The sequence below is a fragment of the Castor canadensis genome, chromosome 8, assembly GCF_047511655.1.
Source record: "Castor canadensis chromosome 8, mCasCan1.hap1v2, whole genome shotgun sequence".
In the NCBI taxonomy this organism is placed as follows: domain Eukaryota; kingdom Metazoa; phylum Chordata; class Mammalia; order Rodentia; family Castoridae; genus Castor; species Castor canadensis.
Genome location: NC_133393.1, coordinates 64,294,507 through 64,303,758, shown reverse-complemented (window position 1 = coordinate 64,303,758; position 9,252 = coordinate 64,294,507).

Genomic DNA, 9,252 nt, shown 5'->3' with positions numbered 1-9,252 from the left:
ATGTAAGAGCAGTGGAGTGACAATTTAACCAACACCTAGGACACCTGTGAACCAAATCACTATAGAAGGAACACAGAGACAAGGCAGGAGATGTTCCAGAATGAGCCCTATGGAAGAGTCTGAGTGAATAGAGGAGTTTGGTGCAAGTGAAAAAGGATGGGGGGCTTGGAAAATCAGAGCTCTAGCCTAGAGTGGTGGGATCATTCTTGGACCAGCTTCCATCTAAAACAGTAATCCTCTAATCACAAATGTAAATGCCTCTTGCGTTCTAGATGAGAGATATCTCACAAGGCACAGAAGTATTGGGTCAGCTGGACCTTAGTCCTTCCCCATGTATAAGAAGAGGGCTCCCCATATGCAAATTATTACTCATTGTCTAGATTAAATCCTCTTCTTGGACCTTGGGAGCTCACAGCTCTCTCCTCACACAAGGCTGAGGTTTCTGGGGAAGGCAGAGCTGTAGTCCAGAAGAAGAGACTGCTGGGTGTTCTTCTGTGCCTCCTGACAGCTCCTCAGTGTGAGTGTTCTCAGTGTCACAAATGGGTCCACTGTGGCGAGATTGTGATGGCAGATGAATGACAGATGATTCTCCCTGTCCCGGGCATCCTGTCCAAGTTGCAACTGCAGGAGTTAAGACTTGGTTTGGTGAAGCCCTCACAGACCCTGCCCTTCACCTGTGCGGTCTCTGGTTACTCCATCACCAGTGGTTACTCCTGGGCATGGATCCGCCAGTCCCCAGGGAAGAGCCTGGAATAGATGGGGTACGTACATTATACATATGTAATTAGTGCAAGCACTAATTAAACCAATCCCTCAAAAGCTGCATCTCCAGAGACACGTCCAAGAACCAGTTCTCCCTGCAGCTGAGTTCTGTGACCACAGAGGACACAGCTGCGAATTACTGTGCAAAAGACACAGTGATGGGACTTGTGTGTGAACCCAAACACAACATCCCTGAAGGGCTGCTTAGGACTATCAGGGGGCATGCAGCTCATAGCATGCACAGTCTCAGCCACAATGACAGATGCAGATTAAAATATGAACTTTTCTTCTTGTAGCTCTAGTTCCTACCCATCCGGCTCCTACCAGACACCAACATACACAGTGGTCCTGGAGATCTTTCCTGTCTCAGAACACCTGAAATGTGTCTTTTATTTTGTGGTAATTGTGATGTTTGAGCTCATGGACATGTTCTTGTGCAGGTGCTCTATCTCTTCAGCACACCTCCAGCCCTTCTTTGTCTTAGGCATTTGTTTCAGATATTGTCTCATATTTTTTGTGGAGGTGGGTCTTGCACTGGGACCCTCTGAACAATTCCTGCAATGGAGCTGAGACCATGAATGCATCCCACCATACGAGGCTTCTTTGTTCAGTTAGGTTCTTACTAATACTAAATGATTCTTTTAATTTATTTTCTGTTTTTCCTCTTAAGATATGTAAACAAAATTTTTCCTTCAGTGTGCCTGTGCAGCTTTCAATACCTTAATATCTCCTCACATATGATCTTAACATATCCTCAGATAGGCTGTTTCCTCAAACATGGCTTTCACAATTCCTGCATTGCATTCTTTATCTTTCCTTTGAGATTTTCTTCATCTTTCCTCAGATACATTATTCATCTTTCCTTAGACACCACCTTCACTTTCCTTAGACAGGTTTCTCACATTTTCTCAGATATAATCTCTAACTGTCCTCACCTGTGATCTTCACTCTCCTCTGTGTTATCTTCACTTTTTCTCATACAGGGTTTTAATAATTCATCCACCATGGCCTTCAGAATTCCTTCGATCCTCTTTTTATCTTTCCCTGGATATGGGCTCCATCTCACATAGAGACTGTATTTTTACTCTGTTTTGTTCTTCATCCTTTCTGGGATGTGACCAACAAATTTACTTAGCAAAAGAAAACAGTCTCTATTTATGTTTGAGAAGATATTATTAATTTATATCAGATTAGACTGTTGTTTATTTACATTGCATTGGAAGAGAACCATTTCTAAATCTCCATTATATTTTATTTTCCTGCAAGAAATCAGTTGATGTTAGTGGATTTTGGCCTGACTTCCAATGAAATCTCAGTAAGGAGTAGCAAGAAGAAGTTTCTGTGAAGAACTCCTAAGATGACAAACACCCCCCCACCCCGCCTCTTCCTATGTTCCAGGACTTCCCTCCGCTTTCCACAAGATGGACCCATCCCCTGACTCCTCCCACAGGACAGTTATAGAGTTTCTGCTCTCCCAAATATGACCTGTAAGTGGTTTGTAATCCGTGAGACTGGACTCCAGTAGCTTCATGAAACTGTGGGTGTTTTCTGCCTGACTGTTCCCAAAGTTCCAAGCACAGAACGTGTGAGCCACATGATTTCTAAGCCTCTACCAACCTGATGACTAGGGAATGCTACATGGCATCTGACCAGCAGGCAGAGCACTAAGTCCCTCAGTTCCCTACCAGCAGTGCAGAACCCAGGACTGTGTTTGCTCCCCCACTACCCAAACCAATCAGGACATACCCCTAGCTTAGATGCTGTGGGACCTGTGGATCAGCTAGAACCTGCCAAGCCAATAGGCAACAAAGCTCCTTGCACCCAGAAGTGGGCCAGTTCACAAAGAAGGGAAGCTTCTAAAGTATCAGCAGCACAGAAGTGGAAAACTGACCTTGATCTTATCCAGTATAACCACCTTCTCCCTGACTTCCCATCACTGATGTGAAGTGCAGAAATTGGAAATAGGGTAGTGTTGTGAACCACCCAAGACAGAGACATGAGTCTCCCATGTGTCCCTTGTTCTATGAAGTCAGGTATCTGATGTGTTAAGTTGTTAATTGAAAGATAGTCCAGTTTAATATTGTTTTGTTTGCTGTCAGAATAGGAGCAATTTTTGTCAGATCTCTACAACTGCAAGCTGAGTAACAGCTGAGTGTGTAGTAACCTGAAACTTACAAACTATCTCCACACCCATTTACAGGCCAATGTCAATTTAAGTGTTTCATCTATGGCAAAATTACTGAGCATAAAACACATGAATTCTTAGTTCACACAAACATGGAGGAAGTTTGAATAAACATTATGATTTAAACATGGGAAACAATTAAAGGTGTATAGTGTAAATGGTAGTTGTATACATTGTAAAAAATGAAGATTAATGTACCACAATATAAAGAAGGCCACGAACTCTCTGCAGATAGGAGAGGAAGAGGGAAGGGTGGGAGGTAGATTACAGAAGAACACAAGGAAGTGCATGAGGATTGAATCAGGTTTCCTGTTTGTGCTAATGAAGAACAAGCATCCATCATAGTCAACATCATCAAATGTGCTCTCTATAAGTACACAGTTCATTACATCCTGTGCTAAAATACAGTAAGTTTGCTACAGAGAGACAACACATGTCGACGTGTAAAAGTGACTGAGATAAATAGTGTCATGAAATGTCAGAAATTCACAGTCATGCATCTGCCTGAACACTGGTTCTCTGTTGTCTTTTAGTAAACACTAGAATTCAGGAAAGTCACACCTGTGCTCATCACAGAACGGGGGTTCGGCACTCCTCACCAGGTGTGCTTCACCCCTTCACTCTGTCCAGCAGCTATTTTAGAGAGCAGCGTTGTGGATGGTTGAGGAGAGCACAGCCATATACTTGGGGTAACTTACAATTCATGAACTCCTCTACACATGCACGACTATTAATGATTACACTTGTACTTGCTCTTCTCTATAAAGGAGGCAGACTAAAATACATGGAATGGTTTGTGTACATACACAAAAGTTAAATAAGTTGAAGGGTACATAATATTTAGCAGTCGTGTAATGAGCCCTCATGTTTACTTTAGTTTTTTAATGTTTATTAATTATAAAAAGGGGCTTCATTTTTGTATATATACATGCATATATATGCTTTGAACAAATTTGCCCCCTTTATTACTATTTGTTGTGATCCCTCCTTCATTTTTAACAATTATAATGGGTTTCATTACATTATTTTCATACATGTGTATGAAGTACTTCAATCACATTCACCCCCCATTGTCTCTCTCTGTCCTCCCATTCCCTTCTCACGGGTTCCCTGATAAATACTTTGCTTTCTTTCTTTAATGCAGTTATTGTCAAGATCTCTGCCAGGAAGCTCAAACCTCCTCTGGGTTCTGACCGCTCTGAGACATCCACCCAGAGCCTGATATATAGCAGGGGGTATTACAAATAAGCCACCCTCTGCTCATGAAAACCAGCCCAGACCTGACCCTGCAGCACTGGATTCCCTGGATTCCCACCTTTGAACACACACCACTCACCATGGAGTTGGGTCTGAGCTCAGTTTGCCTTGTTGCTATTTTAAAAGGTGATTCATGGAGAACAAGAAATTCCAGGTTTGTGACAGGAATTGAGTAGGAGGAACATTTGGTATGTGTGACATTTTTCTGACCATCATTCTCTCTGTTTGCAGGTATCCAGTGTTAGGTGCAGGTGGTGGAGTTTGAGGGAGGCATGGTGCAACCTGGGAGGTCCCTGAGACACTCCTGTGCAGCCTCTGGATTCACCTTCAGTAACTACTGGATAAACTGGTCTGCCAGACTCTAGGGAAGGGGCTGGAGTGGGTTGCACAAATAAACCCCAATGGTGGTAGTACATATTGCCCAGACTCCATGAAGGGCAGATTCACCATCTTCAGAGAAAATACCAACACACTGTATCTCCAAATGAGCAGTCTGATAGTTGAGGGCACAGACTTGTATTACTGTGTAAGAGACACAGTAAGAGGACTTCAGTGTCAGCCCAGCCACAAACCTCCCTGCAGCAGTGCCCGGGATGAGCAGAGGGGGCTCCACACGCATAGAACTCACGTTCAGCCTCAGGAGCAGGTGCAAGCATGAGTTATTGGCTCGTCTCCTTCGTGTCTCAGATGCCTCTCCATCAAACAGTTTCCCCGGGGTAACACTCTAGATTTGTGTCCTGTACTAACCTATGATATCTTCAAGTATAAAAATGTTCTGGTCTTTTGTCAGTTTTTCTCAAATATATAAGATGTATCCATACATGAACAAAATGCAGAATGTCATTTTGGGGACAGAATTGGCTTTGCTGTGGTCACTAGAATCAGATTCTGCAGTGGCTCAGGGATCCCGGTGAGACTTTTCCCATGAGAGGGCAGAGGCTCTGTGGAATTCCCTGCTTAGGAGAGACAGTTGGGATACAAGTTGTGAAAAAAAGAGGGGATTTAAACTAGCCTCCGTGATGTCTAAAACATAACAGATCTCATTCTTCCCAACCTTATCATTCTAACGTCTTCCTTTTTGTTTAACCAGAAAATGCTGGTGTGTGAACCCTGTGGTCTATATCCCAGAACACAGCCCATGTACCTGAAATTCAGGTGTGTCCCAGGCTGTGCCTCTTGAGGGCCCTGGGAAAGGCTGGTGGGACATACACCCCACAACCCAGGGCTCTTTGCTGTCCCCTGTATGAGGACTCTTGTCGGAAGTGAAAGTGGGCGTTGTTAACCTGTAAGTAAGATTAACAAACAAAATGTAATGTGAACACAGAGCTGACTTTGGTCTATTCAGTCTGTCATGGAGTCACCTCCTACCCTGTGGCTTTGGGGACACCTGCAGATGGGACACCCCATTGTGCTGTGAGCTCTGAGTACAGTGTCCAGGGCTCTGTAACCTCATAGCTGTGGCTCCACCATAATGACTGTCACTTAGTCTTTCTATTCTTAGGACAATATTTCCCTGCAGGAGAAGAAAGTGGCAGCAGTATGCAAGTTGGGTCACAGTTTGTCACTAAGTGTCCACAGACAGTTCTTTCAGACAGTGATCCTGGTTCATCTACATTCCACACTGCATAGAAGCATGCAGAAGGGGAGTTTGCTAGGGGGTTGCTGAGACTATGCTACTGTGTGACCAAGGGGAAATGTGTTCATTCCATAAACACAACCAGTCAGTGTGAACATTAAAGAAAATGGAGACCAGCAACTGCCCTGAGCATTAAAACCCAGTACTCATGTATCTGTCCTCTCTGGAGTCTAGATGCCAGGATTGATGAGCTCTGTTGGGAAGAATTTGCATGAATGTTGGGAGAAAGTCACAGACATGACCCTCCCCACTCACGGAAGTATCTCATCTCTCATCACTGCAGATCTTGGTGAAAGTGCCAGCCAGACTCTGTGTCCTTCCTCAGGACACATGGTCTGTTCCATGTGGTCTGTTCTGGCCTGTGCTTCCCTTCTCATTGGTGTCAATGCAATATCCCTTCTGCATCACTATCACCCATGACACCTCCACACAGGGTTCTCTCCATCTGAATTCCCCATATTTTCAGGTGTCCTTTGAGGAGTGTATCAGGTGTACCTGGGAAGAAAGTGAGACTTCCCTGCTTGTCTGGGCTTAGAGTAGTCCAGAGCCTGGGCATTGGGTGTTTGTTCTTTCAGCTCTTGAACCCCCAGAGGCTCCTGTGAGCTCCTCTAGTGACCAGGTTTGCAGCCCTCACCTTCTCAGCTCCACCTCAACCTTTTTCCAGCCTCTCATCTTCCACAGTCTCAGCTTCCCAATGTCTTCACCTTCTCAATTCTTCTACTTTCTTCTTAGCTTTTGGTAGAATCTGCACTGGGTCTTTCCCTGGAATTCTTCTCCTGCCTTCTAGAGTTACAACTCAGAGTCACGGGTATCACTGTCTTCAGCTGTGGGTAGTTTCTGAAGCTCTCAGGTGTCTCTTTGTGTTACAGGAAGGGGGATTGCCAACCTCAGAAGGAAGCTTCATTCATTGTTGGAGCTGGTGTAGGTAGCATTGTGTCCATTGGAGATGAGAAGCTTCCCAGACAGTGGAACAGAGGCTCAGTATTTGGTGATAAACACTGAACACCAACCACAAACTATGGAGTTGATGCTGAGCTGGGTTTTCATTCTTGCTGTTTCAAAATGCAATAAACAGAAACAATACATACTCACTGTGTGAGAGAATATGAGTGAGAGAAACAGTGGGGATGTGTGAGGGTTTCCTGACTAGGATTCTCTCTGTTTGCAGGTGTGCAGTGTGAGGGGTGTTTGGTGCAGTCTGGGGGTTCCCTGAGACTCTCTTTGCAGTCTTTTGATTCACAATCAAAATCTGTGACATGAAGAAGATCCATCAGGCTCCAAGGGGTGAGGAAGGACTGGCACACATTAGTCAGGTAGTAACACATATTAGGTAGAACCAATGTAGGGCCAATTGACCATCCTCAGAGACAATGTCAACAACACACTGCATATTCAAATAATGTATTACTGTGAGATATAATTTTGAGGACACTTCAGTGGTCTCTAACACAAATCTAACTACAGTGTTTTGAGTACCACCAATGGACACTTAGAGTCAGCAAGATATGCTTAGGACAAGAAGTGTGCACTCAGGGCCAACAGTGTGCACTCATGGTCAAAAGAGAGTACTCTTCAGCAGCAGGAGATGCTGAAATCCAGCAGGGAGCTCTTGGGACCAGCAGAAGATGCACAGGACCAGCAGAGGGCACTCAGGACAAAAAGAGGGCACTCTAAGCACATTCAGTGCAGTCAGTCACACTGGTGTGGGGTTCATCCTGTTACGGATTTCCAGGGAACAAGTCTAGATCCATGTCATTTTACTCCAGTGGCATCACTGGGTGAAGAAGTTCTGGTGGAAAAGGATCTCATGTTTACATGCCCAGAAAGCAGACCAACACGTGGGGAAGAAGTGACCACTATTGTCATCAGGTCAGATTGTACAGAATACTGTGGACCCTGGTGAGGGTTCCTATGCAGCACAGTGCAGAGAGTATGAGGGATTTCCTGATTAGTACTGCGTGTGATGCAGGTGCTTTACCACTTGAGTCATAACACCATTACTCTACTGGTCTCCTTGATCTAATTCCTTTTCACTCCCTTATATCTTTCTTTCACCCTTTTTCTCATTGAAAATGCAGATTGTCACCTTTGTGGTATCATTCCCACGGTGGAGCACTGGCTGTTAGATATGGGTCAAACTGTGGATCCTGAAGAACCCTGGGAATGACTGCAGGTCTACTTGGTCTCCATCATCCAAGGTCCTACTCTTGTCCTCTGTGAAAAAATGGGGGAAAATTTAAATGGACATTAGGAGTCTTGGGGATAAGTTTAGCAAGAATGTAATAATGTGGCTGCCACATGATAATGTTCCACACAAACTGTCTTGAGTCATATCTATAACCTGTGTGTTTGTGAGCCCTGTGCTTGGACATCATGTGATGCTGTGAGAGCTGGAGGATGCTAACCAGGTATCTGTGAGCTGTGTCCTTGGCATCTGCATCCTGGTGCCAAATGGCTTTAATACATACATTGTGAGACCATGTACACAATGAAGCAAATTAACATTTACATGACCTCACAGGGTTACCATAATTTTTGCAGTGAAATCATTTGGAACCTGCTATCTTAGAATGTTTCAAATATACAATTCATCATTGTCATCTATAGACATTGGGTTTCCAGAAGCCTTCACCTTGTCACAACAGGGACCCTGAGTCATCTGTGTGTTGATAAAGATCACCAGCTCAGCAGCTCAGTGTGCAGGAGACTGTGGACATCACTGCAGTGACTCAAGACAGTGGACACTAGGCATTGCATGGGCAATGCGGATATTCTGAAGAAAATTGACCATCCTACCTTAATAGAGCAGGACATGGATGACCATGTTTACTGAGTCTTTAAGGACTAAGGTCCAATAGACCAGGGGCTGTCTGAGAACAGCGCCTTGCACCTGTGTTGTGGTATTTTTAGTTGCTAAAGAGAGCAGCACAAAATCAGCTGAGGATGTTCCTTCCTTGGATGCCTTATTAAAGAGGAAGGGTGCTATGGATTGACAGTGTCATGTCATTTGTCTGTTTTGACTTTACTATTGTGAGTTTTGAGAATTTAATTATTGACAGAAGTGATGGTTGAGTCAGTGAGAGCAGAAAGCCAGATTCTTGTCACCAGCAGAAAAAGAGTTCAGAGATAAGGTAAAATGAATAATGGGAGGAAAATTTTATCAGAGAGGAACGTATACCTTCAAGAATGAGTTTGGGCTTGTGAAGGAAGATCCATACTTTGCAGCCTCTGGTAGTGTGGGATTTATACTAAATCAGAAAGATCATACAAGGCTGCATAGATTGTCTTATGACTAACACAACTTGGAATAGAATACTCATATTTTGACATGTCATTGTATAGGTCAGAAGGCAAGACAAGATGTTGGAAGATAAAGCTATAGCCTATTTCAAATTAAATAACTTCCAAAAAT